Raw genomic sequence first — 11354 nt, forward strand, 5'->3', positions numbered from 1 at the left:
TTTTATTTTACAGCTTACCTGGGTTTGAATCTTCAACCATCAGTTACAATTCATTACGTTCTAACCACACGGCCATCTCCGCAATCTATTAATCTAGGTCTCCTTGACCTTATATAGGCCATTTAAACTATTTTATAATCTAATTAAAAAAACTTAAATTTTAAATTATAAGTAGTCATTTGGCAAACATTTTATGTCACAACAAAATAATAAATAAATTTGAATGTCAATTCGATTTTTAAGTAAACGGAAGCCGGCTTAGGTCATAATCGTAAATGTTATGGCAATTATAATTTCACTATTAAATTTTACGTTCCGGGCATGCAATAACACTTCACTTTCATATTAAAACTACAAGACAAAGATTATATTTTTCTTAGTAAAGTAGCACCCTGCTAATGCCCCACTGGGTTAAGGCTTTTGATGAAAAGGCTCATACCACTACGTTTGAGCAAGCCTGTCTGGGTTCATCACGGTAGTATGTGCAAGCGATCCCGTGACGTCCCTCGAAAAGGCGACGTGTGTACCGCTGGTTTTTTAGTGGGTAAACGGCGCATGTTCAGTGTCGGCTAGTCCCATATACAACCCCATTTCAAGTGGGGAAAACGCGTAAACGCGTTTTTCCAGTGAAAAAATAGCCTGTCTGGGTTAATACTACTCATGAGATATTATACCGTTAAACAGTAATACATAGTATTGATGCGTCCACATGAAACATAAAATCTTAGTTCCCTAGGTTGGTGGTTAGCGATATAAGTAATGGTTAATATTGAAATAAGCTCCAAACCTTCTCCTCAAAAGGAAGAGGACTTAGCACAGCAGTGGGACATTCACAGGCTGGTACTGTAATATTACGTATGTCACCGATGTCTATTGACGGTGGTGACCATTTACCATTCCCGGACATCATAAAAACAATATACACAATTATAATATCGCTCAAATTTCAAGAAAAACAACTAGTACTCCAATGCCCCCCGCATCACGTGTTAGGAATGTTAAATGACACGGATATGATATTGTTTTTGCCCTTTTCCTTAAACCAGTATACTTGGAAATTTTAATAAAACTTACTTTAAAATTTCGTTTTCGGTATTTTTGTCATCGAATATTTTAAACTCGTTTAAGGAAATAATTAGTGTGATGACACACAAATATTTTAGGAATATAATTCGTTTAAAAGAGTTTTAATCTTGAAATTGTTATGTGTTTTTGCTGTATTTACTTTTTGCTAATTTTAGGGAAGACATTTAAAAAGCAAAATTTTATATAAAGCTATATAAAAAGATATATATTTAAGTTAGTTTTAATATCTATAACTTTAAAATATCATTCAAAAATCAAACACAACAAATCAGTTTCTTGCTGGTTCTTTGCGTTAGAATCTACATTCCGAACCGGTGATAGTTTTATATTTAATTACTTAAACATGACGATTCAAAAGTATTTATAAATACTTGAATAAAGAATTATTTGATTTAATTGTTTCCCTTACAAAGTCCCGAATTTAAAAATGACCATTTGAATCCGTAATCTTCGGTTTCAATAGATATGTTCTATCCATATAAATCATGTTTTAAAAGTTTTGAATTCCATCAGCTTAAATCATATGAAAATAAAAAATAAAAACTGTTCCCGGCCTTTTGAAGTTGTCAAGTTGTTTCTATTCACTTTTGCTATTCATGAGTTCAACGAAGTCGAACAGGTTTTTTTTATTTTATTTAACTTCGTAATGTATTGATATTCTTCTCTTGGAATACAATATCATCAGTACAGTAACAGTAACAGCCTGTTAATGTCCCACTGCTGGGCTAAGGCCTCCTCTCCTTTTTGAGGAGAAGGTTTTGGAGCTTATTCTAACACGCTGCTTCAATGCGGTTTGGTAGAATACACGTGTGGCAGATTTCAATGAATTAGACACATGCAGATTTCCTCACGATGTTTTCCTTCATCGTCAAGCATAAGATGAATTATAATCACAAATTAAGCTCATGAAAATTCAGTAGTGCTTGCCCGGGTTTGAACCCACGATCTCGACCACGATCTCGACCACAATCTCAAAATTTCATGTGCTTAATTTGTGTTTATAATTCATCTCGTGTTTGACGATGAAGGATAACATCGAGAGGAAACATGCATGTGTCTAATTTCACTGATATTCCGCCTTATGTGTATTCCACATCGTGCATCGAGCAGCGTGGTGGAATAAGCTCCAAACCTTCTCCTCAAAAAAGGGAGAGGAGGCCTTAGCCCAGCAGTGGGACATTTACAGGCTGTTACTGTGTATTCCACCAACTCGCATTGTGATTGTGACTATAAGTTCCATAGTAAGAAAATTTGGAGAAAACTTTTTTAAAGGAGTTTTTACTTGAATCCGAAAAAGAAGATGTCTTTGACAATTATTTTGTTCAAATAAAAAAAAAAAACAATTTTTAAATAAGTATTGACATTGACCGGTGAAAATGATCGCTTTGCGAAACCTTATCGAAACGATACGATAATTTTAACGAAACCGGTCCAAGGTTAAGATTATCTTAATTAATATAATTAATTTACGATGCTTGGATATTTATGCGAAAAATTTATGTCCTGATTTTTACGATACCGAACATTCGATTCGTGATAATTATTTGAAAATCGAATTAATACGAATCTTACAACAGGAAAGGACACCAGTTTCCGCCCGCGGTTTCGCCCGCTTGTTTGGAGTCGGTGAGGTGTAAGATACCATATGACCTTTTCTTACTCCTGACAAAGTATTTGCAAAATTTCATTGTGATCAAAAACACACGAATTCACTTTTTTTAAATACGAAAACTTCGTGATATTTATTTGGATAATATAAATTTAAAAATAGAATGCATTTTTCTTTTTACATTTATGCAAAAGGTTTCGTTTTTTCTTCTTAAAAAGAAATATAGGATCTTATTATAGAACGCTGTTCTACTACGTTCGTTAATAATCATTTAGTTGAATTAAATTATTTCTATTGTCTTCAGAGCTGAGCATTACATAAGCTATTATTATATAATAATTGCTTGGACTTGAACCACACGCTTGTTTAACATATTATGTTCTAACTACTGAACCGTCTATGCCCTTAAATATAATTTATACCATTGCGCCAAATTTCAAATTGATAATAAAACGAGATACACAGATATTGACATACATGTCGATAGATAAATAATACTAACACAGGTTTCTAAATTAAGAAAGAGGTTAAGTAAATTAGTATAGTAAAAGGCTGTAAATGTCCCACTGCTGGGCTAAGTCCTCTCCCTTTTGACTAGATTTGGAGCTTATTCCACCACGCTGTTCCAATGCGGGTTGGTTACACATGAGACAGGTTTCCTCAGGAAGGGGTGCATGTCAGTCACCTCCACCTGGTGCACCCTGGGCAACGGGGTCGACCAGCAATCCGATGTTTTTCCGGAATGCTTGTCGATCGCGGCTGAGACTGACGCGGCGGAAGTGTCGCGGGCCGCTCCTGGGACTTCTCTGTTGCGCAGAGTGGACCAGCGAGCGGCTTCGTGGCAAATAGGAGGAGTCCGGGGTCCTTTTGGGCCGCCGGAGAGAGGAGGATTTGGTCTCTGGAGTCCTTTCGGGCTGCCGGAGACAGGAGTAGAGGAGTAGAGGAGGAGGGAGAGGCGGGTTCGTCCAGTTTCGGTGTCGATGCTGGGCGGACAGACTTCGGTCACCGCCTTCTCAAACTCGTTTCCCCATCCAGGCGCCAGCCTGTGGTGGGACCGAGGGCCTTGCCTTCACAGGCCGGGTCGAGAGGAGAAAACCTCAATAAAAAACAACAGGTGGGTCGCTCACCCAAAGCGACGGCCGCAGGTGGGGTCGCGGTGGTGTGCTAAAGCGTTCCCGTAACCCCGTCACCATGCGGTGAGAAGGAAACGAGGAGGTTTTAGTGGGTAGGACGATGGCCTTCTGCCCCGTGAGTCCCACATACCCGTCCCGGTCGTGTCCGGGCGGCAGGCGTAAATGCCTTTCCTCCTCGAAAAAAAAAAAAAAGGTTTCCTCAGGAAGTTTTTCTTTGTTGTATTTGGATTCAAATATTATTATTAAGAATACGATTAAATAATCATGAGTTTGTATGTATTATGCGCACAAGGAAGCGTATGAAACACGAATGGGCAAATCGGCCAAGTTTTCGAAACAATGATATAACAGCTAAGTACCGTATAACTGCTAGCACCTGATTGTTATATTGATTGAAGTGAGGTTCGTTGTTGAATGTTTATAGCGCGCTATAGCGCTATCGCACGCGATATATTTATAAAATGTATTTGTTTATTTTATTTAAAATATATTTAAGTTAGTATTTATTGATTTTCATATAAGATACATATAGTTGATTGTATGTTATTATTATACGAATAATATATTATTAATTATAAAGAGCCTGTAAGTTTCTTGTCGGTTCTTCTCGGTAGATTCTACAATACAACCCAGACGCAGTACATCAAATAATCTCGTGAAATGGTGCTTCAAAATATCTTGTAAAAGTTCACTCATGTTTTGCAATGTCACTAACAATAAGTTGTACTAGAAATTTTATTTTCATAATTGTTATTATATTCCAGTGATTTTATCAAAGAAAAACGTTAATTTAAATGAGTATTTAACAATAAAAAAGCCTAAGTAGCACGTTGGTAATGGGCATATAAAAACCGTAGTAGCAGTTAATAGACTTGATTCTGAAATTTTATCTTAATTTCTCTCACTTTTATTTTAATTTCACTTTATAATTGGATAATATTTCCGCATCTCTTAAATACTCCGAAATTGTTTTATTATTCCTAAATCTGTTGATTATCTATATATTTTTATCTTTAAAATTTGCATTAAAATAAATCGTAAAGCTTTTTATTCGCATCGCTTAACAGTGAATGTTCAAGTTAAGAATTTGTTGATGTTAATAAATTATTAGGTAACTAATGCCCCGTGAGATGTGGCCCAGTTCCGTTCGTATTTTTACAAGCGATTTTCGCCTTGTTAAGCAATTTCGACCCCGATACACTTTTGGATGACCGTGTTAATAATTCTTATTGTAAATATTTATTAATGGGCTCATTAGTGGATTTTAAATTGCACTATTAAAATGAAATTATGTAGATTTGTCACTACATATGACTATTATGATCATGGCTATGAAAAAAAAACTACACAAAGAAATAAATGTAATAATGTAATATTTGAGATTTTTATGAAATATGTAGACAGACGGCTTAATGGGCCTGATAGTAAGTGGTCACCACCACCCATAAACATGGGCACAGTAAGAAATATTAACCATTCCTTACATTGCCAATGTTCCGCCAACCTTGGTAACTAAGATATTACGTCTCTTGTGCCTGTAATTACATTCGTGCATTCACTCTTCACACCGGAACACAACAATACTAACTATTACTGTTTGGCGGTAGAATATCTGATAAGTGGTACCCAGACGGGCTCTCACAAAGCTTAGCACCAAGTACAGTACAGTAACAGCCTGTGAATGTCCCACTGCCGGGCTAAGACGTCCTCTCCCTTTGTGAGGATAAGGTTTTGGAGCTTATTTCACCAGGCTGCTCCAATGTGGGTTGGTGGAATACACATGTGGCATAATTTCAGTGAAATTAGACATATGCATTTTTCCTTCACTGTCAAGCACTAGATGAAATTTAATCACAAAGCACCAAGTACTGATATAAAAAATAGTTGGAGTTTCTACGTTTTAAGAACCTTTAAGTAACAATAGTTCAAAAGAGTTGAGTAATATTCGTCATACCAATGCGAGTTGGTGATTAGTTGATTCGTTCTTCTAAAATAGTTCCAAAGAAAAGACCGCGACACTATTATTACCTGCCTACGTACTTTATTATAAAATATACAATGTTGTTAAAGAAAATAGCAACACATGATACTATTTCTGATCCCTTATGGCAACACTATCGCTGCTAGTAAATTTTTTCGATAAAAACCTCGGCCACCGTAAGTGGGCGACTCGGATCGTAAATGCTATCGAAATGTAATATTTCTATGTAATGGGTATGTTATTTATACAAATATAGTATGAAAAATGTTTTTTTTTATCTATGCTAATATATTATAAGCGCTAAAGTAGCTATTTGTCTGTTACAATTTTACAGCTAAACCACTGAACTGGTTATGATGAAATTTTATATAAAGTTAGCTTGAAAGGAAAGCTCCAAGGTAACATTGGCTACTTTTTATAACTAACATTATTTTTATATCTATCATACTTACGAGAAAATAACTTATGAGCAATTTTGAAGTGGAGCCGCGATTCCACATAGTTTCCTTTAACATTTCAATTTAATGCACAGAAAATTCCCGAGAATGCAATTTTAATAACAAACAGATATATCCTGTATGATTATATCCTATCCTATATATGATTCATACCTTTTTATAGATATGGATCAGTAGAGTATAATTCCAAGAAATAATTGTAATAAAATTTTAATCAACCAGCTCTTAGGATAAGTTCAATGACTCCAACATCAATTAGTACCTTACAACGTCTATTTAAATTGCTTTTAATTGTATATAAAAAACTTACAACACCTATTAGGTGTGTAATATAAAGAGTAAATTGCTTATTACTCAAGATAATGGCTTAGTCTAGTTGTTTTCAATATTTTGAATCTTTTGGCCCTAACGTACAAATGAATAAAATTAAAAACAAAAATAATGTTCGAAATTCGAATTTGCGTTTCTATTTTTTTTATAGAGTAGGTAGGCTGTTTGGCAAATGGGCTACCTTAACGTAAGTGAATACCACTGACCATAGACAATGGCATTGTAAGAATTAACCACCCCTAACAACATCAATACGCCACCATTCTTGGGAATTAAGAAATGTCCCTCGTGCCTGTAGTCACACTGGCTCACACACACATCAAATCGGAACACAACAATATTAAGTAATGCTGTTTTGCGGTAGAATTTCTAATGAGTGGGTGGTACCTACCTAGAAGAGTTCACACAAAGCCCTAGCCTCGCCGCGCCGAGTATATATCTGATTATTAAGTTAACATAGTGATAATTTTTGCTATAACAATTGTAGTATCTCAGGAATTAAAACTTATAATCATTCCAAATTATTGGATAAATAAAATAAAAATATGCTTACGAACTATTTATTGTTTAGAAAAAAGTATAATTTAAAGATAATAAATAAATAAATGTTAAATAAATATATAATAAATTATGACTAGTCCAGTTGTCTGGTTTCCATAGTACAAGCTCCGCTTAGCTTGGGATTAGACGACCGTTAAAAAAAAATTTTTTTTTGAAGCAGTTCTAATAAATACTTTAAACATTTTTCAATAATTTATTCAATATTTGTCTGGAAACATAATAATATGAAATATTTAAAATGTAGTTACCGACACGCGCTGACAATTAAAAAATTCCTAATTGTTTTGATGAAGATTCTGATATGAAATTTATTTTTGATATTCGATAAAAACTCAGCGGGAGAATTTTATTTGTTATATATACTTTCCTTCTCTGTCAAGCACTATTAATTTTTTTTTAATTAAACTGTAAATGTGTTTTCACATGGAATACCTAATATTCATATTTCCGCTCCTCCGCGTGAAGTGTCTGCTAGGAGTGGTAGGAGAGTAAAGCAAATGGTCAGGATCGGGTCTGCTACTTATAGATTGTTAGTCAGCTCGTATAACTTTGAACTATTAACGCATAAATAAATAAAATAATTAGACAATTAGAAACACGCGTAAGTACTCGGTTGTTTACCCGAACTTGAACCTGCGAGTTGTGTCCTTAGTGTTTTATCCACTGATTCATTGATCCTTATCACCTTATAATTAATTGTAATTTTTTTTATATAAAACTATAGATAATATAATGATTTTTATTTATTAAGAACATCGAAATGTACATAGTTATGTAAATTTAAAGGTTTTGATCAGAGCTTTACAGCGCTGAATACTCCGCTAAGCTAGCCATTATCCTGCTTTACTTGACATAATTTAAATATTTATTCAACTTACTTCAAGGAGTGTACGTGTCACGAAACGATGAAAAATATTCAGGTTCAATCCTGTATTCTTGGTCTATTGTCCCCACTCCTATTAACCCCAAATAGCCTTATTAGTATTTCCTTAAAAAAGTTTTTCATTTGTGTGTATGTTACACAATATGTTTTAAAATTGTAAGTGTTATTTCAATGATTTTTTTTGATGAAAACGTATCCGGATGATAGTCCCATAAAAATATGTGTATGTATGAAAAACTAAGAATTCCGTTGTTACTTTTAGACGTTTCACTAATTTGATAAGTTCTTTTAGATTTTTCGATTAAAAAATTAAAATTATTTTTAGTTATAGTAGATATAGTAGACATGGAGCACTTATTCAACTTTCAGGTACTTTTTTATGATCAATTAAGTAATAAGAACTTGATTGACAAATAAACATTCACGCACTAACTTTAGCATTTATACTAAAGAAACTAAGAGTCCTCTCGCGTGTATATGCCTGTGCCCTTCAGATAACACGTTACTTTTTAGGCAAACTTTATTACAATCGATAGCTTTAGTCGTTACGACAGTTACACAGTTTACAGTCGTAAACAGACATAATAATGTAAAATCCCATTCATATTAATCTGATAAGATGACACACTGATGATTATTACATTAAGTCGTACAAATATGAATCACAAAATAATTATTGTATGATGATAAGATAAAAAATAATATGCATGACGGCTCAATGGTTAGAATTCGCAAATTAGGTTAAGGTTGTGAGTTCCAACTCGAAGAAGAACTTTTTGAAGTTCAAGATTCATATTCGTGATAAATCATCACGTTTTCTTCTTACCAGGAAAATTTAATAATCTTGGTCAATAGGGCCGTTTGTAATATATCTTAAAAGCAATATAAAGGAAATAGTATATTTATATAACAATACATACTTTCAAATAAATTAATTAACATTGAAATTCTATATTTGAATAACGATTTCCTTACTAATATTATAAATGTTAATGTGAGTTTATTTTTTTGTTTGTTTGTTACCCTTTACGTCTTAACTACTCAACCCGATCGTGAATTTTGCGGGTTAAGTCGCGGGCGGTAACTAGCATTAAATGAAACGTGAATTTGTATAAACCAGCATTCAAAGTTAGTTAATTAAGTTAGTGTCCATTCAAACAAGTTGCTTTCGATAACCAAAGTGAAATAAAAATACTTAAAACCTTGAAAGGATCAGCGTCATATATCTATCACATCATAAAACTACGCAGACCATATGTTGGTGACTTCAACAAAAACAAAGATTTTACTAACAACTTGGTTATATTATATATGTTATTATTGGCAGATCTAAATAGCAGAATTAAAAAAATATCTGAAAATAATTCCCTTTGCCTAATATAAAAAAAAAACAAACAATATAATTTATATTGTTAGGGAAATAGTGTATAATTTATCTATATGACAGATATAAAATCCTTTTAATAATGTAATAGCCATATAAAAATAAAAATAATAAATAACAACTCAAAAAAGTCGATGTAAGACGTTCTATAAAAGAAATTATAATAAAACAGATGGAAAAAACTTCGTAAATAAAAAAAGTATATAAACTTTATTTAGCAGGAGATTAGTTAAACAATTCTGTCTTCTTCTTTCGAATGTCAAATCAATAACGACAAAAAAGTGAATTCAATGTTTAACTAAACAGTCGCTAAAGAACGTTGTTAAGTAAAGCTGTTAATTTTATAATAACAGTGAAAGCAAAGGTAAAAAAAAACAAGTTCAGCAGACTGTAATGAGATAGGACTGTCGTAAATAAAAAATGTAATCATTATTTAATGTCATATTTTTTTAATAACTAAATTTTATAATAACAGTCGCGGTCTAAAGTCATCGTACACGACAACCAAGGTGAAAAAAAAAAACAAATTTAAGTTCAGGAGACTGGCTGTAACAAGATAGGATTGAGAAAAAAACTCGCCGTATCTATTTTAAAATAAATCTGAGGATTGCTTTGCTATAGCTTTTTATTCCGCAAAACCATATTAGCGATGCAATTTTTAAATGACGTATTGTTGATTATAATTTAAAAATACATTATAATTACATCCGAATATACATTTCTTCATAAGATATTTGTTATTATAATAACAATATTATTGTGTGTTTTAAATATAATTATAAAAACACTAAATATAATTGAATGTTAACTTAACTTAAGAGATTAAATTAAATAACACACAATTATAAAATAAACATAACACAATTAAATCACGTAAAAAAAATAATAGATCAATTTTAATGAAATTAGACTTAATAATAGATTAACAGTACTGTTTATCCCGGAAAACGAAGTCCCTGGGGGATAGTTATAAGAATGCCATATCTATTCGAAGTCCAAGCGAACTGAGACAGGCTTAGCTTGTTTTAAATAAAAATGCAATAGTAAACTAACTGTACATACAACGAAATACCACTCACCGAATAACCTAAAAGTTTCTTTATGCAGTTCAAAAACCTTTAAACACAAAACTTAAACAAAACACAAGCACAATTAACGTGTAATATAAAGAAATCTATCACTTAATAACACTTAACTCGAAAATCTAATGACATACACATGAGTTAAATTGAGTCGATTTCGAAGTTATAAATAATAAGGACGACGCGACACGTCCGTTGCGCGTCAAGTCTCGGAGTATCTGAACTTCTGAAGCGAGTTAAGCGCTTGACCTTCGCTTAATAAAAAGGCAGCTGAGTGAAGTTGGTTAGACCGGTTCAAGTCATATTCTATCTCCTTCTAACAAACTCAGCTTAGTTTACTTAAATTTCCATTACTCGGAATTATACACTTTTCGATAAATTATATACAGCGAAAAAGTTTTATCGCTTTTTAAATATTCCTTTGTCCCTTTTCGTTCCGGGGTCATTTATTCTTGTAATAAGGAATGGATATTATATTCAGTAAACATTTATTCCATTTTAGGTCACAATATATATTAAACTGTATGACGTATTTACTAAATCCAAATTTGGTGTTACTTTCACTAAAATAAAAAAGTAAAAGCCTGTCCCACTATTGGGCGAAGAATCATATGGAGATTATTGCACGACGCTCCAATGCTTTGGGTACACATTTTTCTTACTAATATTATAAATGCGAAGGTGAGTTAGTTTGTTTGCCACGCTTTCACGTAAACCTAACAACCCCCTCCTCGCACAAGGGCGAAGCCAGCGGCGGAAGTTGATTAAAATTCTTTAATAAAATAAAAGTAATTGTAAGCAATTTATATTTTTTTAACTTTTTATTGATGGTAAGTGGTTACCAACG

General features: G+C 33.0%; 1 protein-coding gene across 1 annotated transcript in view; it reads right to left on the bottom strand.

Annotated features, from left to right (window-relative positions):
• The window catches only part of LOC126777512 (uncharacterized), a 123566-nt gene extending 112863 nt beyond the window's left edge, over positions 1-10703 (bottom strand). Inside the window, exon 1 of the mRNA XM_050500536.1 lies at positions 10505-10703. The gene's annotated coding sequence lies outside the window, so the exon portion shown is untranslated. The remainder of the gene's footprint in view (positions 1-10504) is intronic.
• Between the last annotated feature and the right edge of the window lie 651 nt (positions 10704-11354).

Source organism: Nymphalis io, chromosome 23 (genome assembly GCF_905147045.1).
Source record: "Nymphalis io chromosome 23, ilAglIoxx1.1, whole genome shotgun sequence".
Classification (NCBI taxonomy): domain Eukaryota; kingdom Metazoa; phylum Arthropoda; class Insecta; order Lepidoptera; family Nymphalidae; genus Nymphalis; species Nymphalis io.